At 40.1% G+C, this 24,866-nt stretch overlaps 1 protein-coding gene and 1 pseudogene across 2 annotated transcripts in view; one reads left to right on the forward strand and one right to left on the reverse strand.

Moving 5' to 3' along the window:
• Positions 1-24,866, reverse strand: part of PDE4B (phosphodiesterase 4B) — a 601,255-nt gene that overhangs the window by 69,056 nt on the left and 507,333 nt on the right. The window lies entirely within an intron of this gene.
• Positions 6,018-7,347, forward strand: LOC112413548 (dihydrolipoyl dehydrogenase, mitochondrial pseudogene; annotated as a pseudogene).

The raw sequence follows: 24,866 nt of genomic DNA on the forward strand, positions 1-24,866 counted from the left end.
TAAATTGCCCTGGGTTACTTTTCTTATGAGTAAACTGCAGAGTTGTCCAATTTAGCCAAAAAACAAACAAAACGAAGACAAACAAAGACAGCCAGTTAAATTTCAATTTCAGATAAATAATATCTTTTTTTAGTTCTTATACTATAATCTGTCCTTATACTAAAAAATTATTTGTTATTTATCTGAAATTCAAATTTACTGGGTATCCTGCATTTTATTTGGCAGTCCTCAATAAGGGAACTGTTGTTAATCATCTCTAAGGCTGACTACTCCAATATTCTACATTCAACAGCATTTTCAGAGAAAAGAAAGATAAAACTGTGCTGTTCCCTTGGCTTATAATTCCTTTCCCCTAGATCTCTGCACTCAGCTTTTAGCTCAGTTATAGATGCCATAAAACCCTTTTGATTCTCCTATCCAAAACAGCACCTTCTTATCCTTCCAGCTCCCTTCTCTGGTCACCCCTTATCCCATTAGCTTGTTTTATTTTCATTATCTGAAATTATCTCCTCCGTTCTTTTGGTCACATGCTTATTGCCTGTCTCTCTCTGTCACTAGAATGTAATCTTCAGAGAGAAGGGTCTTTACTATCCTGTTCACTGCTGAGTCCCCAGCACCTAGAACAACAATGGCAGATACATGAAACACTTAAAAAACCGAAAAAATACCGTAAGTGCTAAAAATGAATTTTTTGGCCAAAGAGGACTAATGGGGTCAAAAGGAAGAAAGCTGAGTATGGGTTAATGTGGTTAGGAAAGGTTTCTTGGAGGAAGTGGGATTTTAACAATGCCATAGAGCACTGGTTTGGGGGGAGAGTGTCTATCACCTGAATAAGCTTAGGAACATTTGCAAGCTATACAAGTCCCTGCCCTCCCCCACCTCCTCATTGGGCCTATCAGAATTTAGGGTGGTTGATAAACACTATGTCTAATGTCAAAAGGCTCCCCAGATGATTCTGATATAACCCCTCTACCCCACTGGAGAACATCTTCCACAAAGGATGGGTAGGATTTGGTTAAGCAGAAAGCCTTAAGAACAGAACGATGTGAACTGAGCACAAAGAGAAGAAAAAGAGCGTAAACTCTCAGGTGCTATGAAAGTACTGCTCAGATTGGAATAGAGTTAAGGAATTTGTGCTTCAGCTTGTAGGCAAAGGAGAACAAAGGAAGGATTTTCAGAAGGAAATAAAATTGTAAATTGCTACCTATACGTTACACCAGGATCAGGAAAGTCTGAGGAACCAAACACGGCCTACTGCCTATTTTTGTAAGTAAAGTTTAACTGGAGCACAGCCATGTCCATTTGTTTACACACTGCCTAGGATGCTTTTGCTGAAAGTTCAGCACAATGCCTGTAATACTCAACCCTTGTCAAGCTCTCCATGTCCTTTAAGATTCTGCCATTGCAGAAATGGCCTTGCAGCCAGGACTCCACTAATTCATTTTATGTGATGATTACATTTATGCATTCATTAATTCCTAGATACTTGAAAGGATTGGGGATATACAGGTTCTAGGTTAAAGTGCTGGGTTCTGTATTTACCCGATTTGTAAGTCCTACACCCTGCTCATCATCTACCATGATTATCATACTCTGTCGATATGTGGTTCTGATAACATATATCAGTGGTATTGTAGGGTCTTCTAATCTGGCACCAAATAGGAAGATACAGTTATAAATAACCACATAGCAAGTTCAAGTCTCTTCTTAGGAACTGATATCTGACAGAGGATTGGTATGAAGCTTGGTTCCCAGGAATAGCACCAGACACATGAGCAGGCAGGGTGTCATGGCTAAGTTTTCCAGTAACTCCAGAAATATCTACTCTCACCTCTTTCCCCATAGAGTTACACAAACACTAACTTCCATCCTTATCACACTTTTAGTCCTTTCCCAACTCTAAGTCTTACTTCTGGGAATAACCTAATGTTTTAAGCAAATGGCTATAGAGTTTGGTTTCCTGAGAGCCTCCTCCTGGAAATGGTGCTGTTTTAGATGGCTTTAAGAGAGCTTTCCATCTTCTCCTACCCCCAAGGGTAATGTGGAAGCAAATTCCCTTTTGGTTACAGTAGATTATACAGCATTTACTCAAGAAATATTTATCCAGACAGAGCTTATCATCTTATATGTTGGGGTTAAATGGTGAAAAAATAACCATTAGTGAATGACTTGTAAATAACTAGTTTTAGTGCCTAGACAGTGATATTCCAATATGGGTAATTTAATTAGAGTGGTAAGGATAAAGTGGTGATAATCACTGGGTACCACATAAGCTTACTGAATGGTCACCTAACAAAGTCTTGGGGACTTCTTGGAGGAAGTGGTGTCTAAGTGGTAAGCTGAAGGAGCTACATAGATCAAGAGGAGGTGGGAAGAGAAGCCAAAACAAGAGAAGTCCTAGAGGTCCAGAAAGAATAGAAGACTGGAGTCCCGTGTCAATAATATACTATAAACAGTTGCTGATTATCTGAGGATAGCTAAAAAGCTTTGTGGTAGATTCTCATCACTCTCTGGTATGTCGCATAAGGAAACAAGGGCTTTGGCTTATATTCTACTTTTTATACTGCCACCACTGCTTTTGTGTGTGAGCTCTGGACATTGCTTAACCTTTTAGAACATCAATTTTCTCATTTGTCAAATCTCATTTGTCTCATTTGTCAATAGGAATACCTGCCCTTGAAGGACTTTGCAGGAATCCAATGACACAATGTGTGGGAAAGTGCTTTGCAATCTCTAATTCCGGCCACCATCCAGGCCACTCCCTGTTTCCACCCACCATTGTCCATCTAGATTTGCTCAGCAAATGCAAGCTACTTTTAATGTCATCTGCTGACAATAAATCAAGAGCCCCCAAATCCAGATTTTTAGATTCTCCCAGGCTACACAGCACCATAGCCCACGTAATAGGTAACAGTAAGGCGACCATCAGGGAAACTTACCAAACTGTCAATCTGTAATTCTTTATGTTTTTCTTGCTCATTTGACAAATGTGGAAACCAATGGGAAAGAGTCCCATGAATGTCACCCAGCTAGGGAGTGATGCTAAGAGCATCTGGTTTGTGGATGAACTGTGCATTTCCATCATCTCTTGCCTCCAAAGCCAATGGGTCCCTTCTGCTTCAGGACCTTCTCAAGTCCTCCAGAAATCAGTATAGGGACAGTGAACTGCAATCTGGAAGCAGTTTAGCTTTCCCCATTTTCACCCAGGGAAGCTGTGTCCTAATCCCTCCCTGCTTCTGGGCTTAGTATAACTGAGCAGTCCAAACCTCTGGGGTTTGGGAGGAGGCTAATGACCACCTCCCAGACAAAGTTAATCAGGTGGATGAGCAGTAAGCTCCAAGCTTTAGCAGGAGATTTCTCTCGAGTTATAAACGCCCAGTGAACTTGCTACTTGTATTTCTCCCATCACAGTCATTCCCTAGGAGAAGTTCAGCAGGGATCCCTGTAATAAAAAGGTCTTTGTAACTCACATGGGTGTAAAAAACCAAACCAGTCATTTGGGAAAGGAACTCACTTATGCCGATGGGGAGGAAAGGCTAGGGGATACATTCATGACCTAGTTTTAGGTAGCATTTTAAATTAACTTTAACATTTTCATTTCATTGTTATTATTCTATCATGAGGTCACAATTATATGTTTGCAAGGAATTCTTTCTTTAATATATCCCGTGTTTTTGAAAAATAGCGGCAGGCAATCTGGTGTAGTTAAAAAAGAAAAGAGTACTGTCCAGTGGCAAAAAGATCAGAGATCTAGCCCCAGCTTTATCACTTGCTAGTATTGGGGATCTTGGCATGTCACTAAACTTCTTGGGGCCTCAGCTACCTCCTCTGTGACATACGAGTCCTTTTTACTTCAGGATCAACTGAAGCAAGAATGACAGCACAGGAAGCATGACAGTGACTTGAGGATCATGATATCTGACTCAGTTTCCCATAGCCCAAAACTTTACAGGACTGGGAACACAGCAGGACCTCAGGAAATACTTGCTGCTCAAATGAAGCTCCAAAATGGGTCCTTAAAATAACGAAAAAAAGTATGCTTAAATTATTAAAAATTACCAGTTGACAAAAATCTGCTTATCTGATATTGGTAGTCTGGTGTATGTGGCAGCCATGTGAGGCCCAGAAGAAATCTGTAGCTTGTACTGTGGCCCATTCATGAACAAATGGTTCTGAGTGTTTCAGTGCACTACACCCGATGAGCACATGCGCGCACACACACACACACACACACGCATGCACATCCATGCTATCTTTTACTAGGGAGAAAATGGAGACTACAAGGACCTCAGGAAATACTTGCTGCTCAAATGAAGCTCCAAAATGGGTCCTTAAAATAACGAAAAAAAGTATGCTTAAATTATTAAAAATTACCAGTTGACAAAAATCTGCTTATCTGATATTGGTAGTCTGGTGTATGTGGCAGCCATGTGAGGCCCAGAAGAAATCTGTAGCTTGTACTGTGGCCCATTCATGAACAAATGGTTCTGAGTGTTTCAGTGCACTACACCCGATGAGCACACGCGCGCGCACACACACACACATGCATACACATCCATGCTATCTTTTACTAGGGAGAAAATGGAGACTACTTGAGGTATTAATAGCTTGATCTTCAGAGACCACCCATTTAAACATTATCTGTCAATAATGTCATGTTTGGGTGAGAAAACCCAATAAAAAGAAGACTAGAGAATAGGCTGTTTATGAACAATACATTTGGATACTAGAAATGGAGCTGTATGTAACAAGTTGTGATTGCCCAATCCATCCAGGGCAGAGAGATTGCCCTGGCATAGAGTCATCTTCCTAATGGAACTCAGACCCTCTGGAAATCAAAAACATAGAGAAGGGTAAAGGCCTTGAGTGCAGGATCTGTGTCTTAAGTCACAGCTCCTTACATGCATGTAGGCATCTAACACATATTTGATGAATGTATTAATAAGTGAGGGACCAGGGAATGGAAAGAGCTCTGGACTGGGAGTCAAATGTGGATTCCAGCCCACATTCTATCATCAGCTATGTGAGCAGAGGGAAGTCATTCCAAATCTCTGTCCCTCACACGTGAAACGAGGAGACTAGATAAATCAGCAGCTCACAATCAATAAAATGCAGTGAATTGGCTGATCTCGGTGGGCAAGGAGAAGTGAGTTTGGCCAGAAGTGATGTTCCAGGCTGCAGCCAGGAATGTGGTCTGAGTGCTGACTAAGTGCCCAGAACTAAAGAGATAATATTCCATTCCATGATCAGTATCTCAGGAAGTCTTGTGAAGAGGGGAACCCAAATCACCAGAAAATGAATTTATTCAAGGAAGCCATTAGCTTTGGCCAGTCACTCTGCTTGTTGTAGGATGAGCCTGTCACTCTGAGAAATGAAATAGGACCCTTGAAAGTCTTCTCGCGTGGCTAAAGATAAAAGCAAGAACAGTAGAGAGAAGACATCACTCTCAATGCCTGTGTTTGTGCAATAGAGCAAATGTCCTCAATATGCATTTGATTGCATTTTAATATTCATATCATTAGGAGTTTATATTATAGCATGTTACTTTTCCTTGTAATATTTCCATTCTGCAATCAACTTTATTATTATTAAAAAGTACTATAGGGAGAGTCAGAGGAGAAGCCGTGATGACACAACATTGCTGGCGTTGAAGATGGGAGGAGAGAGCCACGAGTCAAGGAATGTGGGCAGCCTCTAGAAGGTGGCAAAGGCAAGGAACTGGAGTGTCCACTAGAGTCTCAAGAAGAAACCCTCCCTGATGACACCATATTTTTAGCCCCATGAAGCTGATTTTTGGACTTCTGACTGAGGAATATAAGAGAGGCCATTTCAATCGAATATCTCATGGTCTGCAAGGAGTTTCTGCAGTGCCACTGAGAACTTATGCAGATTAACCAATTGATGCTGATGTAACAGTGATAGGTTCTGGTCCTGGAGGATATGTTGCTGCTATTAAAGCTGCCCAGTTAGGCTTCAAGGCAGTCTGCGTTGAGAAAAATGAAACCCTCGGTGGAACATGTTTGAACGGTGATTGTATTCCTTCTAAGGCTTTATTGAATAACTCTCATTGTTACCATATGGCCCATGGAAAAGATTTTGCATCTAGAGGAATTGAAATGTCTGAAGTTCGCTTGAATTTAGAGAAGATGATGGAGCAGAAGAGTAATGCAGTAAAAGCTTTAACGGGTGGAATTGCCCACTTATTCAAACAGAAAAAGGTTGCTCATGTAAATGGACATGGAAAGATAACTGGGAAAAATCAGGCCACCGCTATGAAAGCCGATGGCAGCACTCAAGTTATTGATACAAAGAACATTCTTATAGCCACAGGTTCAAAAGTCACTCCTTTTCCTGGAATTACAATTGATGAAGATACAGTAGTGTCATCTACAGGTGCTTTGTCTTTAAAAAAAGTTCCAGAAAAGATGGTTGTCATTGGTGCAGGAGTAATAGGTGTAGAATTGGGCTCAGTTTGGCAAAGACTTGGTGCAGATGTGACAGCAGTTGAGTTTTGGGGTCATGTTGGCAGAATTGGAATTGATATGGAGATATCTAAAAACTTTCAACGCATCCTTCACAAACAAGGATTTAAATTTAAATTGAATACCAAATTTACTGGTGCTACTAAGAAGTCAGATGGAAAAATTGATGTTTCTATTGAAGCTGCTTCTGGTGATAAAGCTGAAGTTATCACTTGTGGTGTACTCCTGGTTTGCATTGGCCGATGACCCTTTACTAAGAATTTGGGAGCTTGGAATTGAGCTGAATCCTAGAGGTAGAATTCCAGTAAATACCAGATTCCAAACTAAAATTCCAAATATCTATGCAATCTGCGATGTGGTTGCTGGTCCAATGCTGGCTCACAAAGCAGAGGATGAAGGCTTTATCTGTGATGAAGGGATGGCTGGTGGCGCTGTGCGCATTGACTACAATTGTGTACCATCGGTGATTTACACACACCCTGAAGTTGCTTGGGTTGGCAAATCAGAAGAGCAGTTGAAAGAAGAGGGTATTGAGTACAAAGTTGGGAAATTCCTATTTGCTGCTAACAGCAGAGCTAAGACAAACACTGACATAGATGGTATGGTGAAGATACTTGGGCAGAAATCAACAGACAGAGTATTGGGAGCACATATTCTAGGACCAGGTGCTGGTGAAATAATAAATGGAGCTGCTCTTGCACTGGAATATGGAGCATCCTGTGAAGATATAGCTAGAGTCTGTCATGCACATCCGACCTTACCAGAAGCTTTTAGAGAAGCAAACCTGGCTGCATCATTTGGCAAATCGATCAACTTTTCAATTAGAAGATTATATTTTTCTGAAATTTCCTGGAAGCTTTTATAGAGGATTTACTTACATGGATGGAGCTGGAGTATGGTATGTGAACAGCTGTGTTTGAAACAAGGTGATCAAGTTATTTTAAACTTGGTTTTCACGTTGGAAACAGTCATTAGAATAAGTTAAACATGTATAAATTGAACTGATGTAAAAAAAAAATGTACTGTAGGAACTTCTGGCTACCATGAACACAATACTTTCCACTCTACTAAATGTTTTCATATCCATGTAAAAGGCTGCAGTGATGCCCTCAGAGGAACCATTCAGGGGTAGAAAGCGGAGATGATATCTCAGTTCCATTGTGTGGAACTTCTCCCTCAGTTTGTCAAGAAATGTTTGTAAAGTGGAAATTTAAAAGATGTCAAGTGCAACATTCACCTGACTGGACACATACAGGTTTACCTGGAGTACCCTAAGACCGTGCTGTTAGTGGAAGGAACACAAGTTGTGAAAGCTTGGGTTCAAATCTGGACCCTGCCCCCTAGGAGTTGTATGACTTCGGACAGATGACTGAATTTTTGTTATGGGCAGCCTATCTTTAATTTCATGCAATAATCTTCTCCAGAGTTTCTGTGTGAGGATGTAAAAGACTGTGAAACACCTAGCACGTAGTAGGCATTCCGTAAATGTTAACCCTCCTCTTTTCTCCAGAAAGCTCTGCCCTTCTGTGGTCTACCTGTCCTCCAACACTGAACCAACTAAGTGAAACCTATTAGTTAGTCAGGCAAGCTTCCCCTTCTCGTGTCCTATTTTCCCCCAAATATATTCCTCCTCCTACTTTCAAAAATGTAATGAAGAGCCCCACCTAGTCTGATATGACTATAGTAACTTAGGGGTAATCTTAAGTTTGAAAACAGAAGTCAGTGTGAGAACAAAAGTATACTAGTATATTGTTCCGTTGATGGACTTAAGATATTAAATTAATATAGTGTCATAGGATTTACCATTCTTTTTTTGTATACACTCTGTTATTATATATCTGAGGAATTTATGATAAGGAGCACACTTTGGAATTCACACCTAAATTCACTAACAAATGAATAAAATAGTTTTTGGCAGACTTTTACATATAAAAGAGTAGGACAACCCTGTTATTACCATGTGAAATATAAGGTAAACAACCATAATGGACTAATAATCTGGATCATTTAACCCTACTACTTAAAATATTCTTCAGTAAATACTACAATGAAGTGGCTTTTGGCATGAGAAAGTTAAGTTTAGAACATTTTGACGTGGATCTTTTAAATGAAGCAATACCATCATTTTATTTGTCCTGTTTTGTGGAAGACTTTGAGAATTGCTTCTTAAAATTTCTTTCTTTGTTTTCTGTCTTTCTGGTAGAAATGTAGTATTGAGAGATGTCCGTGAGCTACTGAAATTCAAAAAAGCTTAAAACGATACTTTCATTATTTGGCACAAGATACTCAGGAAAGTACTGAAAATAGGAAAGGCCCAAAATGAAACCTAGGAATACAAACATCTATTCATGAAATGGGAAACAGTAAGGACATTAGGCAATAATGGATTTTCCATCCTTATGGATCTTACACAAGATCTCTGCAGAGGAAAAGAATGAAACAACTCTAGGAACACAGAGAAATTCAGTCATGTTTCCCAAAACCCTGAATCAGAATCTGTGTGGGTCTATCTAATACCTAGTGAATGATGATATGGCTCATGGATGTCTAACAAGAAAAGAGACAAGAGAAGAAGAAAGAATCAAACGCCCATACATGGCAACTCAAAAACAGAACTGAAGGACCTCTACAAAATTAACCAGTCTTGCAATGACTAAACTTCATTCTAGACTAACAGCACGAAATACGACATTCTTCAGGAAGACGAATGTTTCTACCTGCATCTTGAATCGTTGAATGTCAGGGTATGAAAGTGTCCTCTCACAGGTAGGAGCCTAACTTCTGACCAAAGAAGTTATAAGGAATTATCATGCATATCATGCATATTCCAAGGAATCCTGGCAAAACTTGATAAGATATTCACAGGAATAAGAGCTGCTTTGAATTACTGAGGGCCTATTGAGAGCAGCAAAATTTTCACCTATGCAGCAAATATGTGCCAGCCATTTTTCTAAGTCCATGACAAGGTACCGAAGTGACAAAACTTCCTGCCCTCACGGAGCTTATGTCCCATTATTTAACATCTACACAATCCTAACAACAGCCATAGAAGGTCATTATTGCAGATGAGGGAACTGAGATTTTAAAAAATTGAGTAACTTGCTTAAGGTCACAGAGCTTGTAACCAACGGGCCAAAATTCAAATCCAGTTCTGTGCAGCTCCAAAGCCTGAGTTTTCCACCTGCTTTGCTACACTATATCTTATGAGCAACAGCAAAAAGATTCTGAGGGTCAGCACATCTACTGCAACTCAGGTGCATATTTTCCACTAAAGGATACTCATTTCTCATTTGTGTAAACAGACTACAACTTACCAAGGAGGCAGCAACTCAGTTCTATGTGCCGACCAACAGGCAGGCTCTCATTCATCCAAAATTTATGAACCAGGTATGTGTCAAACCTTAGACCAGCTCCTGGGGATATAAGACACAGCCTTTGCTTTCAGGGAGTCTAGTGGGAAAGAAAAGCATATAAATGGATCACCATAACATAGCAAGATGAGGCTGAGATAAAGATAAGGATGTCTCCAGGATGCTTGGGAGAGAGCAGAAAACAGGTCAACACAGGCTGAGGGGAAGGACTTTTGAGCCCTGGGTTGAGTCTTAACCAGATGGAGTTAGCTTGGTGCAGAAAAGGGAGGTGGAGTGAGGAAGCTCTAAAGTGCTTTGAGTAGAGACAGAGAATGACACGTGCAGGGAAGTGAAAGAGAGCATGGTGCTCAAGAAACTGCAAGTATTTTGACATGTGGGGTGGAGTGAGAGGGATGCTTCTGAAAATGGGCTGTACTGTATTTGAGCAATGTGTGTGTGTCTGGGGGAAGGTGTTGCAGACAGGAAAGAAACTGGGGAACATATGTAGAAATCCAATAATAAGTTATGAAATCTATTTAATGGGTCTTGGCCAGTATTTATTTAAACAACAAAAGACTAGACTAGAATAGAAAACATCAGGTATAACACATGTAGTAAGATATTGTTTTATAAAACACACGCATATGTGGGGACTCAGTCTTGATGTAAACTATATGTCTTACTGCGAGTCATGGTCCAAAAAGTTCTAAACCACTGGTCCAGTCTATCTTTTCCAAGGGGCAGACTGTCCCCTTTGGACCTATTCAACGGAGCTCCCTTGCAGGACCTACTATCTATCTATTCCTGTCAGGACACAAAGAGAGGTCGCTTGGAACAAATCTGTCCCAGTTTCTTAAATACTTTCCATACTCCAAAGTCCATGATCTAATTCTAAATCTCAAGTGCTCAAACAGATAAACTCCAATGACCAGGGCTATTTCTGAAAAGCAACTAATACTTCCTTTGAAGAAGTGAGAAAAAATACACACACAAAATGAAGCTTCAAATGACTCCAAGAAAGTTTGGGGCCAGCAAAAAGTTCTCTGACCCAGCTGTGTTTTCCACCAAATGAATCACCCAGGTACAAAGCCAATACCTTTGAGTCATGAAGCACATGTGTTGTATCTTTGGATTCTCTTCCTTTACACAGGGATTTTCCCTAAAAAACTTTTTTGGATTTTATTCCTCACTTTCTCTTCTAATTCAATTTCTTGCCAGTTTCTCTGCTCTTTGATTTTTCCTTTACGATGTCTAATCTTGTTTCTCTCCTCTTTTGTCTCATCATTCTGAATTAATAAAAAAAGTTCACATGCAAAGAAAATCCGTATAAAATACAGCTTTAAAAAAAAAGAACTTAAGATGTTATTGTTTCTTTCTTTTAAATGTATTACCCATTTGTTTGTAAAGCACATGAGTTAAAGAGATCCCACAATATCAAGTGCTGGGGAAATTGATAACATGAGAAATTCTTTTCACCTGCAGGGAAGTGAGGGTGGAAGAAGAGGAAACCTTTTTGTGGGACTGGCATTTGAACAGCTCTTAAGAAGATGGGAGGAATTGGATATGCACAGACGGTATTAGGGAGAGATCAAAAGTGCGACAGAAAGATGGGAAGCTTGGGATCTGAATTTAAACTGTAATGAAAATAAAGTTTTATAATTTAACCCTCAAAAAATAAAAGAGAAAGTTAACTGAAGTAGTTTAATAAATACCTCTTCATTAAATTATCTGGTTAATTTAGGCTAGTAAGATATTAGAGATTGATAATTCAAGTCAAAAATTCACTTCGGGCCTAAATTAATTAGATTCCTGGCCAATATCAGTAGAATTAATCAGAACTCGTGTTTTGTGGGTCAGCACACACATTTGTTTATGAATCAACAATCAGAAGTCAGTGTTGGAAATGACTGACTCTCTCTCAAGCCCTGACGATTTATCCTTCTCTAAGAATACATCTTTCTTCTTTGAGCTATAAAAACACCAATTGTTTTTGGGAGGCGATTTTGTACAACCATAGATTTCTTGAACTTGAAAACAACCTTAGAGATTATCTGGTCCAGAGTTTCTCAACCAGTTGTTTTTTTTTTTTTTTTTCTACCGGTTTTATAAGGTTAAAAGCATAAAAGATCACATACCTTGCCCTTATGTAGATTCAGATGGCCCTTTTATTGGGATTCTATGCTTTTTATATCCGTATTGGCTAAGAAGAGTTTGTGAAGCTTTATTTTCTGTGGTTTCTGAAGATATTTTTCTTCTCTTTTTTAAATGAAAAATTGAATATGCTTTATTAAATATGTATAAAACTTGGGAATCACTAAGGTAGTCTAATTCTCCATTTTCCAGACCAGGAGAATGAATCCCAAAGATGATAAATGATTTTTCCCCATGCTCCATCCTCCATGGACCTGGTACAGGATATGCATAGCAGATGCCTAATAAGTAGCCATTTCAACCACCTTGAAAATGCCCATAAAGGAAAAAAGTGAGTAAGGAAGTGAGTGACAAGAAATCATCCATTGAGTTACCATCCCAAGGGTAACATTTGCCGGAGAGGGTGATTTTCCAGGGGACTTCAGAATGTGTCCTTAATTTCTGTCCCATTTTAGTCATTCTGCCAAGAGCCCAGCAGCAAATAGCTGCTGCACATGAGGGGACATTTGTCCAAACAAGTGGTGTAAAAACAAAGCTGCTTTGTTTAGAGCGCCTCGTTGCTCCTCCCTGCTCCCTCCCTAACCTCAAGGACCTCAAAAAAGGTCATTTTGTGAAGTTCTGGTGTGTACATGAGTAAACTTGAATCATCATATGTCACAATTGGAACCACTCAGCCAAATGCCACAGACCAGATTACCATGGCATCCCCAAATAGGTTATTATGGCAGGTCTGGGCTACTGGGTCACCAGGATACTCCAGCTGGGTTTGTTTTTCATCTTACCCCCAGGGAGCTTTGGTCCATTGCAAACATCTATACCTAAAGCCATTGGAAAAATATCTTGAACTCATTCAAATTTACTTAGAAAGAACAGAAGGACAACAGAAATATTTATGCTACTTTTCAAATTATGTAGAATTAGTGTGTCTGAGGGAGTCTTGGGCACAGATCACATCCAAAAAGGTAGAAGGAAGGGGGGCGTGAGTTGATTACCTGAGTAATTTGGACACTTAAAACAATAAGGAGAGAAGAGCATATTTGATATGGGTCAGGTATTTGCAATACATATGTTCACCAATTAAATCAAAATTATGGAATACTTATTCAACTTTCCAGCTCATTCCATTTAATAACCATAGCTACCATTCAATGAGCATCTACTAGTTGGCAGGTATGTACTTGATGCTTTATGTGGATTGTTCTGCCATCCTTGCAAAGTCAGTTTTGTAAACTTTATCTTTCAAACTGCTAAGTAGTGAAGCTTTGATTTGTTTCCGTGGTTTTCTGTCTCCAAATGATGACTTGGCCTTCAAAAACTCTAAATTCTCATTTTCCCTTTTAGTAACTATGTGACCTTGGGCTAGTTACTTAACCCCTCTCCATTTCATTTTCTTTATCTTCAAAATAGGGTTAATGATAGTCTCTAAGAATTTGTTATACATGAAAAGGGCACATAAAGGCCTTAGCTGGCACAGAGTAAGCATTTGACCTGTTGTTGGCTTTTATCATTATTGTAATGATAGCATATTATTAGTATATCTGCAAATAACCTGGACAGTTAAGATGCCCAGATGCTGAGACTAAAATTTTCAAATGGACCTCAATTATCTGGGAATTTTTTGTAAAGGACAATTCTCAATTCATAATTATGTGGTGGGAAAAGATCAGGTCATTGCCAGTCCTTAGAGCCCACAGAGCTCAGCTTATGCTGTGTCACATGTATCAACACATTTGACTTCAGAGACAATTATATTAACGTAGGTCACCAGGCTTGCAAAAACCAACAACCATAAACCCTTCTCTTTAATAGGCTGGTTGCTATGAAAAGAGGGAAATTTGAATAAAAGCCATCAATTCTATAAACACCCCCAATGAATTAATCCCTCATTTTGAGAGCATGGGAGAGTAGAAATCGGTCTCAACATAGTTGAAAACAAAATTCATGTGTTTTCTGAATAAAATTTATAGAATGGTGGCAGTGTATGATAACATGAATATGCGCAGTAGTTTGATCTGGCAAGGCTGCTCACTGATTTGCTGTTATAATGTATTTGTTAAAAGAGCCTAGATCCTGGAGTCAGGCTTTCTGGAATCAACTCATGGCTTCTTCACTTGATAGCTTCCTGATATTAAAAAAATTACTTAATCTCTTTAAAGCTCATTTTTCTTATCTGTAATACAGATATTATAACAATACATACCTCACTGTGTTGTTTTAAAGATTAAGGGACACAGTGCATAGTAAAAAAGCACTTTGCCCCGATCCTGATATAGAGTAAGTGCTCAGTAAATCTTAGCTCTTACTGTTTGTTGTCAATCAAAAGCTTTCTGTGTCAAGTAAAGACTGTGTACCTCTTCTGCACTCATGAGAGCTTGGCAATGGGGAGAGCTAATGGTGATTTCTCAGGTAAAGGAGGTGCCCTTGTTGCTGATGGAAACCTGGCAAGCTGTGAGGTACAGTGGGATAGAGCATCCAGCTTGGACTCCTTTCAAGTATAAGAGTCAAAATCAGCCAGTGCATGTCTGTCATCATCCTGGTGGGCTGTGGTAGTTCATTCTATATATCATTCTCTCATGGAGGCCATGGTTCCTCCCTCTGAGCAGGGGCAAGAGTGGTAGTGGGGTAGGGGCAGGGTTCCTTGTGGCCAAGTCTCAAAGCAGCTTCATGAACATTTATTAAGGGCTAGGATGCTAGTAAGGGATTCTAGTATATTTTATTACTCCTGGCATTGGAAATTACCCCTGCTTCTAAATTAAGCATCAATTAAGTCAGGCCACTGAAGTATGACTGCTGAGTGCTGTAAAGACCCACTTGGATTTTGTGTTACATTCACTTTAAAATATATATATATATATATTTATTTATTTTATTTTTTAGCTGCATCAGGTCTTAGCTGCGGCATGCAGGATCTTTCATTGTGGCGCGTGGGCTCTTCACTTCGTTGCGGTGCGTGGGCTTCTCTCTAGTTCTGGCACGTGGGCTCCAGAGTGCGTTGGCTCTGTAGTTGCGGCACGCGGGCTCTCTAGCTGTGGCTTGCAGGCTTAGTTGCCCCACGGCATGTGGGATCTTAGTTCCCCGAACAGGGATCCAACTGGAGTCCCCTGCATTGCCTGAAGTATTCTCAACCACTGGACCACCAGGGAAGTCCCAGATTCACTTTTTATTGATGATTTCAAATCTCAAATGAACTCCCAATACTGCCTGGAAGTCCCAATGAGTACTTACTTTCTGTGACACTATGTCCTACCTTTTCCCTTCTCAAACCTCCCATCTGCCTTCCACTCCACAATTTAAACTATCAGATGAGAACGAACTCTCTAAGTTTTAATTGAGTATGTGTAAGAACCTATCTCAAAAGATTGTTATGAGGATTAAATGAGTTAATAAATGAAAATTACTTAGAACATTACCTGGCACATAATAAACTCAATAAATATTAGCTATAAGGATGGTGATTATTTCCTGTGCCTAAAGCTATCTCCTCTTTCACCTGAAGAGGTGTCCCTGCTCCAGTCAAAAGGCAAGCCCTCAACCTACTTTCTGGATCCCACTGCCCTTTACCTGCTCTAGGATTGTTCCCTTGATTATTTCCTTTCTCTTTCCATCAGTAACCTCTCCTTGTCTCTGAATTTTTTTTCAGCAACATACAAATATGCTTTACCATCCTCAAGTGTTAACCCACTGTGAATCTGGCTTCTAACCTTATAAGTCCCATAAATCTACTCTTGTCAAGATCATCAATGACTTCTGTGTTGCCAGAACCAGTGGTCACTTTTCTCTTCTCAACCTACTTCAACACAGCTGATGGCTGTCTCCTTCTCAAAATACTCTCCTCACTCAGGCTCTGTGATACCATGTTCTCCATGGTTTCCTCTTACCTCTCAGATCATTCTTTCTGAGTCTTCTTCCTGATCCCCTCCTTCTCTACTCAGAATCTCAATGCCGTCATTCTCCCTGGATTTGTATACTCCCTCTACACTCTCATTCAAGCCCACGGATTTATTCACAATTTATATGCTGAAGACTCCAAATATGGATCTCTAGCCTAACCTTTCCTATGCTGACCTGACATCTACTCAAGGATGCATCAAAACACTCAAAATTAGCATCAAAAACCAAACTCTTGTCTTCTTTCCCACCCCCCTTCCACAATTTCCTCCTCTAATCTTATCTATTTTAGTCAATGGCAACAACACCATACAGTGGCTCGAGCCAGAAGCCTGAATTTCATTCTTGACGCTTTTCTTTCTCATAGTGTTTCTACTTTTACCTCTCCCCATCTAATCCATTAGCAAGTCTTGTCTATCCCATCTCCAAAATATATGGCAAATCTGTCCATTTCTTTGTGTCCCTGCCTCTCTACCATCCAGGACTAAGCAAACATCACCTCTTTACCTAGACTGCTTCAATGTTCCTCTCACTTCCTCTTTTCTTTCCAATCCAACTTACTATCTACATTGATGCCTAAGTGAGTTTTAAGAAGTTATATAACATTTTCCCTTCTACTTTTTGGTGCCTTTCCAGTTCGCTTTAATATAGTCTTAACTCCTTACTATCTCTTACAAGGCCCCACAAGATTAAACCCCTGCCCATCTCCAACCCCATTTTCTACTTGTTTCCCCCAGGTCACTCTGCTCCAGCCACACTGGCCTTCTTTCTTAAATACACCAAGCTCAAGATCTTTGAACATTCCATTTCCCTGCCTGGAATAGTCTCCCCTTTTTTCTTCTTAGCTTTCTGGCTTCAGGTGAAATGTCATCTGCTTGGAGAGATATTTTCTCATCTAAACAACCTCCCTTTCCTTCCCATTATTTTCTACCTCTGTGCCCTCTTAATATACTTCAAAGCACTTACCAGAATTTGTTTACTTTTCAGTTCATAGTCTGTATCTCCCTCCTGGTCCAAAAGGGGTAAGGTCCATTTCTATTTTACTCACCACTCCCTAATAAAATGTCTGATACTTAGTGGAATCTACAAAATACTTGCTCAAAAAATGAGTGAATAAGTAAGCAGTCATCAAAGTCTTAATTTGAACAGTTGAAACGCTAGAAGGATTGAAGCAGAGTTTTGGCCAAACTCACTTTAAAAGCTGGACCACGACAAATTATTCTTCCAGAAAGTGGTGCCAAGTCCTGTTGATGATGGAGCATCTTGTGACTGTGATTGGATTTTTCCTCCCTCCAGTTTATGCAGATTATATGCCTCCTCCGTGAACTCCTTAACCCTGACTATTTAATTCCTAACCAAGAGTCAACTTTAATTCCCTGTCCTTGATGAAACCCCTCCCCGTATTGCTAGCCCACGAGGTCCTCGTGATCCTCAGAAAACTTAATAGCACTCTCTTAATAATTATATTCCATTTTGTGCATTTTTTAATGAGCCAGGCACTGGCTTAGGAAATGAGGATCAAATATAAAGTTCTTTGAACTAACATTTATTCAGCATCATTTGAACCAGGTTATGTTAAGCATTTTACAACATCAACACTCATTAATTCCCATGCAAACCCATTTTCTATTTATATATATATATTTTTTTTATTTAACAAATATTTTTACAGCACATACTATGTGCCAGGCCCTCGTCTAAGGACTATACAGATGTTCATTCATTTAATCCTCACAACAAACCTAAGAGGTAGGAAGTATTACAATATTATCCTTACTTGATAGTGTGGGAAACTGAGGCAAAGACAAGTTATTTGCTCAAAACCACAGAACTAATAAATGACAGGTTGGGATTCAGGCGCAGACAGAGGGACTCCAGAGTCTCCATCCTCAAACATCATTCTGGACAACTTCCTAACGCCTATCAGGCAGGTGTGATTACTCCTGTACCACCCCGGTGGGGGACTCTGGACTCACAGGTTAACTTTGCTAGGCTTCCACGGTTAATTTAGGTATTCAACAGCAAATATTTATAGAGTGTCTAGTAAACGTCAGGCACTGTGCCGAGTTCTAAGATACACCATGTTTAAACAGACTTGTCCTCGGGGAGCTTACCATCCCGCTAATTCATGGGCAATGGGGAATTTAGATTTGAGTGCTTCTGACTCTAAAATTTATGACCTTTCCGTGATCCCATTCTAGTAGAGTTACATCAAATTGAGTTCAGACATGAGCCTTCGACACACAGGTGGTGAAGGTGGGGCAGCTCTGAAAGGCTTCACTGAGGAGGAAACCACCTCTTACCACTTTTACCATTATTTAAATGATTAACTGTTTCACATTGAAATATTCCCATCCTCACTCACTGCAATCTCCTCGAGGGCTGGGACCCTAATTTAATATCGTTCACAGCGTTTGGGACAGTGCTACACATTAGCGTCAGTGTCCAATAAAGGGATCTTGAACGAGCTCTGATTGGGTGAGCTCTCGAAACAGTGAACAAAGCTGGCAGAAGTAGTTTTGCTATATGTAAGATTTCTTCAAGCTTCTTCAGACTTGAACACTTAATTACCATGGCAGACACACACTAGCTTTTTCTGGCTCTTTGGGGACTGTGACTCAAAGACTGAATGCCATAAAACCAGGAGGTGTTCTGAATAGTCTCCTTACCACACGGCCTAGATCCTATGCACTTCCAGATTCAATATTGTCCTCCCTAGGGAGCCTCACAGCCCCATCCGCTGCTACCAGGCCCTCCCGAATGAGGAGTCCTGACTTGGTGACCACAAATTGTCTCATGTTTATGTGGCCAAAATAGGCAAATTGAATTCTCACATTTTTTTTTTTCACCAGTGCAATGGGAAACATCCAGGGCCTTGGTCCTTGGAAACGATGAAAAACCAACCCAAATGTATAACAGAGCAAACACCACTGTTTGCCATGCTGTCTTGTTTGTTTGGAGGGAATGTGGATTTATTAATAAAGTTTCTCCATGTGGCAGACACATCTGGGTCACAAAGTATCCGTCATAGAAAGTAACTCAGGAAAAACCCCATTCAGTCCTGCAGAGTCTGACATCTGCCAAGGCTGTGGGCTGTGTTTCTGCCTTTTGAGTTTTAACAGCATTTCAAAACAAAAGAGGAGATGTTAGGTGTGATCTCTCACCTGTGATTCAGAATTATTATTAACAGTGGTGCTCTTCATGGGAAAATGTAAAAAAAAATCCCCAAAGTTTCAACTCCTTAAAGTTTCAACTCACAACCCTGAGCAGGCTGGTTCCCCAAATTTACACAGAAAGAAACGGACTAGTAGACTTCAATGAACAGAAGCATGTGGCATCTTCTGTAGAGACACATGGGCAAAGGAACAACATCTACATTTATTTATTTAGCACTTATTTATTTAACCTTCTGGCTGGGTTGGGCTGTTGGATTTGGTTTTACATCCTGAATTACAAAATTTATGATGGGAACGTGTGTCAGCTGTTTGCTGAAGGAAAGAAAGACCTCTGTTCTTTGTTTTAACTCATAGTAGAGCCAAGCATCCTACATGTTTATTTAGAGAAGTTAAAATATGTGACGAATAAGACCCTAATCCTAGCTGGCCTTCCTCTTCTACATCTTCTGTTCTTTCCTCCTGATTAAACCCTGGGCAGTCTCCTGGTACCTTCTGCCTGGACTGCCCTTTACCAGGTCTCCTCTCAACCCCCTCTAATCCATCTGGCCAACAGCTGCCAAAATCAGAATCTGCTAAGATTTTCTGAGAGCTGAGCACATGCCCGCTTTGTGTATAACGTGATCAAATGAGTATCCTACACTTAATTCTCACAACCACTTTGTCACATAAGAAGGGTACAGTATGAACAGTAGCCAAGGGCATGGGCTCAGGATCAGGCAGAAAGAGTTTCCAATCCTAGCTCCACTACTTCCCCCCACCTCCCGTTTTATTGAGATATAGTTGACATACAACATTGTGTAAGTTTAAGGCGTACAGTGTGATGATTGCTACACATATATGTTGTGAAATGATTACCACAGTAAGCTTAGTTAACATATCCATCACTTCTCTACTTTTTTTTTTAATCCTTTTTATTTTTACATCTTTATTGGAGTATAATTGCTTTACAATCGTGCATTAGTTTCTGCTTTATAACAAAGTGAATCAGCTATACATATACATATATCCCCATATCTCCTCCCTCTTGCGTCTCCCTCCCACCCTCCCTATCCCACCCCTCTAGGCGGTCACAAAGCACCGAGCTGATCTCCCTGTGCTATGTGGCTGCTTCCCACTAGCTATCTACCTTATGTTTGGTAGTGTATATATGTCCATGACACTCTCTCACTTTGTCACAGCTTACCCTTCCCCCTCCCCATATCCTCAAGTCCATTCTCTAGTAGGTCTGTGTCTTTATTCCTGTCTTACCCCTAGGTTCTTCACGACATTTTTTTTTCTTAGATTCCATATATATGTGTGGCTTTGAGAAAGTCAGTAGCCTCATCTGTAGAGCAGGGATAAGAACAGGAATTCCTTCATAGAGTTGTTTTGGCTTTAAGAATAATTTTATTGAGGCTATTTTGCATGACACATACCTCACCTTTTTCAAGTGTACAATTCAATGATTCTTAGTAGATTTACTAAGTTGTGCAACCATCAACATAGATCAACTTAAAACCATTTTTACCACCCCAGTATGATCCCACATGAACCTTTACTGTTAATCCCTGTCTCCTACCCCTGCCCCAGGTTTTGTCTTTGCTTTTTCTGGATATTTCATGCAAATAAAATACAATTTACGGTATCATACAATATGGAGTATCTCATGTCTGGCTTCTTTCACTGAATATAATACTTTTGAGGTTCATCCATGTTGTATGTAGCATGTATCCTTAGTTTATTCCTTTCTACTGGTGAATAACATTTCATTGCATGGATGTAAGCATCTTTTTCTATCTATTCACCAGTTGATGGACAGTTGGGTTGTTTCCACTTTTTAGCTATTGTAAATAATGCTGCTAAGAACATTTGTGTCAAGACTTTCTGTGGATATATATGTCTTCAGTTCTCTTGTATAGATGCCTAAGAGTGATCATATGGTAAACATATTAAGTACTCATAGAGTTGTTTTGAGGCTTAAACATTACATAGAAATGGCCTAGCCCAATGCTACACAGGGAGCAGTGATCAATGAAAATTATGGTTGTTTTTGCTGCTGCTCTTTTAAGGAGGTTTAATCTTGTTTACCATGTAGGTGAGGAGGCTAAAATAAAGCTCAGAAAGGGTTAACAACTTGCTCAAGATCACACAGCTAGTCCATGGAGGAACTGAAATTCTCTCATGATTTCTGACTCCAAGCCTGGCACTATTTCCTGCCACCATAGCAAACACACCACATTAACCATCCTGAAGAGCACAGCTCTGACAACGTGCTCCCCTGCAGAACAAATATCAGTGGCTCTGTGCTGCATGTAAAATAAATTTTCAGCTCGTGTGCTAGGTATACAAAGCCCCCTATTGTTTTCCCACCAATCTTTCCTCCCTACTCCCCCTATCCTCCCTTCACAAATCCTTCACAATGACTTTCGTTCCAATAACTCAGCCCACACTCTTTGGGCCACTATACCTTTGTTTGAGCATGATCTACTTTCTTTTTTTTTTTTTTTTTTTTTTTTAACAAAAAGTCACAAAGTCAGAGTCTCTCCCATGAATTCCTTGATCTACTTTCCTGAACAGTATTTCTCAACTTTTGCCCTGTGAAGTCTTACCCATCCTTCAGGGCAGAGTTCAAATCATATCTCCTATACCTTCATCGTTCTAGTGGCTCAGGACAAAATCAACCCATATTAATGAGAACCTACTGTATAGCACAGGGAACTCTACTCAGTGCTCTGTGGTGACTTAAATGAGAAGGAAATCCAAAAAAGAGGGGATATGTGTATACATATAGCTGTACAGTATACAGTAACACAAAATACTGTAAAGCGACTACACTCCAATAAAAAAAATCATAAAAAATAATAATTATATAAACAATGAAAAACAATTAACCCATATTCTCCTAATCCACTTAGTTATAACAGGTACTCAGTGAACACACTGACTTGAGCTGAAATGGCTAAAAGAAACTTAGCTGTGTAATGAAGGATCTGGCTATAGGAAATACTAATTTTTTTAAATTCAATAACAACTTATTTATAAAATTCCTAGGTATAGCACAGTACAGAGTGTTATTTGTACCGAGGGTAGAAGCCCGTTCCCAACCACCGGCCTTCCTCTGAGTGTCCAGAGCGCTCATGCCTCAGGCAAATTCTTATCATATGCTATTATATAACCATTTATGTTTGTCTACCTCACAAGACTGAGCTCCTCAAGAGAAGAAACTGCGTCTTATTCACTCCTGTATACCCATCACCCAGCACAATGCCTGATCCATGTAATAGTGAGTCGTCACTGGGTGCTTTTAGAGTGAATGAATGAAACAATGAATGAAAAAGACAGTGAGTGAATGAGAGAATGTCTGATTTCAGAGTTCTAAGAGAGGTTTTTCCTTTAAGAAAGACTCTAACCTTCCCAATGGCCTACTGTTAACCCCTCTGCTTCCAGATGGCTTGCCTGATTAAGTCAATAAGTACATATGAAGAATATTTTCCTCCTAAGTCCTTCCTTAACCCTTTCTAAACAATGGCCACTAGAAAGGAATATTTAAGGAAAAAAAGTTTTCAAATTATAATTATATAAGCTCTAAGACATAGTGACTTTTTCCTAAGTAGGCTGTTGGATTCTACCAAAGCAGAGAGGGCTTTGCACATAGTACAAGCACTGCACATAGCTGTTGAATAACTGCATCCAGCAAACTTTCATTAAGTGCCAATGAACAAGACCCGGTTGCAACCTTCCCAGACTCCTGCCATAAGGGGGCTAACAAACATATATAATAGTAACAAGAACAACAATTATGTATTCAGTCATTACTCTATGACTGGCACTATTTTAAATGTTTTATATGAAGTAACTCATTGAATCTTCGTAACAACTCTAAGAGGAAGGTATTAAAGATGAAGAAATTAGAATGAAGACTCTGAGGTATCAAAGCAGGTTTAAGTCATTAGCCTGATAAGTAGTAGAACGGGGATCTAAATGCAGGCAGTCTGGCTCCAGAATCTCCCTATGAGAATGCTTTTAAGCTGGGTTGAAGGACCACCCCTCCTTCATTTTTGTTTCCCCAGCACTCATAAGGACTCAATGACCATTTGCTGTTGAATTGTGCCAACTACGGCTGGCAGGGATTAGGAAAATAATAAAGATGCACTGTGTTATGTAACAATAATATAGCCAAAGTCAGGGTGGGAATGGGTGGAGGTTTTGGAGCCAAACCCATGAGACCTGGGCTTGAACTCCAGAATCACCAGTAACTAGCTCAGAGGCTATTTCTTCTCTGACAAAAAAAAATGATCCATCCCAACACCCACACACCACCATTTCTGGGCCAGGAGCCATTTTGGAAGTTGAAGGCTCTGTAAGATTGGATTCTAGACTCAAAGACTCAAAATAATTCAAAATAAAGATGACTAAGTCTGAGGTTAAAAGATTTACCTCAGGTCACACACCTGGTTGGTACCAGTACAAATTCAGTTTCCTGAGTTCCAGCCCAGTGCTCTTTCATTTAAGTCACACAGTTTCATTTGAGGTAGGGAAGTTGAACAAACACCGTAAGAGGCAAATTATTCAAAACGGGACTTTCCAGAGCCAGCCTAGAATTGGACAGCTGCCTCCTTGTGTTCAAGTGAGCCGAGCCCCAGTTTCACTACAGATCTGAAATCGAACTCTTGCTCCTTGTGATGTCAGAGGCCGGGATATCTTCCCAGCTGTGAGTAATGGTCCAGAGATAATTGACCCACCACTCTGCTCTGTCCTAAAATTTCTCCCTTGCCTCCTCTTCCTGCCAGGTTGTCCTACTCAATACCCAAAAGAAATATCCTTCAGTGAAGAGGACTTATTCCTAGAACAGAGGAAGACTGTCACCTCTCCACTGGCTCAGTGATTTCCTTGAGGGGAGACAAGGGCTTGAATCACACTTTCCTCTAGATTTTCTCTCGTCCTAGAATCCAGAGTAAGGCATAGATTAAATGTAGCACAGGAACAAAAGGGTATTGTCCAGAGAAAGCTGAACGTGATTGAAGCAGCAGATGTAAACACCAAACCCAGGGTGTGTGTACCTTTAAGGCAGGTACCTGTGTGGCCATCACCAGAGGCACTTGTACTTACCTGATAGCACAGAGGGCTAGTGCCAAGTATATAGGCTTTGGAGTCAAACAAGCCAGGGTTCAAATCCTAGCTTTGTTACTTACTAATTGAGTGCAATTATACTGCTAGTTACCCTCATTGAGGCAGGATTTCATTGATTAACAAAAGGAACAATAATATGGATTCTATAGGGGGTTGCTGAAGAAGAAAAGAGATCTCATGTGCAGAGTTCCTAATAGTAAATACAGTATTTACTTAGTAGTGGTCTAATAGTATGTTAATACTTCTCTCCCATGCCTTGTAATTGAAACAAGTGCTTTATGGAGAGCTCTTTGGAAATACACACTTTGGGGGCAGTGTAGAGCTGAAACTAATTGATCAAACCACTGTTCTCTCACAGATACTCCTAATGCAGAAACATCTCAGAATCGACCAAGTCCACCCTTCTGCTGAATGATGGAGTCCCAAGTTAAACTTTCTACATCTATCTAGACAAGTGCTCTTCCAACAGGGGAAGGCAGAATGAGTCACTCTCCAGAGAAACCCCTTCTATTTTCTGCCAAATCTCTAACGGGGCAAATGGCTCATGGACACAAAAATCTTTCTTACAAATTCCACCCACCGTAATCTGTCTTTGCTTTCTGCCCTGGTAACACAGAATGGTGAAGAAAGACCGTTCTCTGTCAAAGACTGGAGTGAATTCCCTCCACAGAAACTTGAGGAGTCAGGGCTGGGGGGAGGGAAATAAGTAA

Source organism: Neophocaena asiaeorientalis, unplaced genomic scaffold, assembly GCF_003031525.2.
Source record: "Neophocaena asiaeorientalis asiaeorientalis breed wild unplaced genomic scaffold, Neophocaena_asiaeorientalis_V1.1 scaffold31, whole genome shotgun sequence".
Lineage (NCBI taxonomy): Eukaryota > Metazoa > Chordata > Mammalia > Artiodactyla > Phocoenidae > Neophocaena > Neophocaena asiaeorientalis.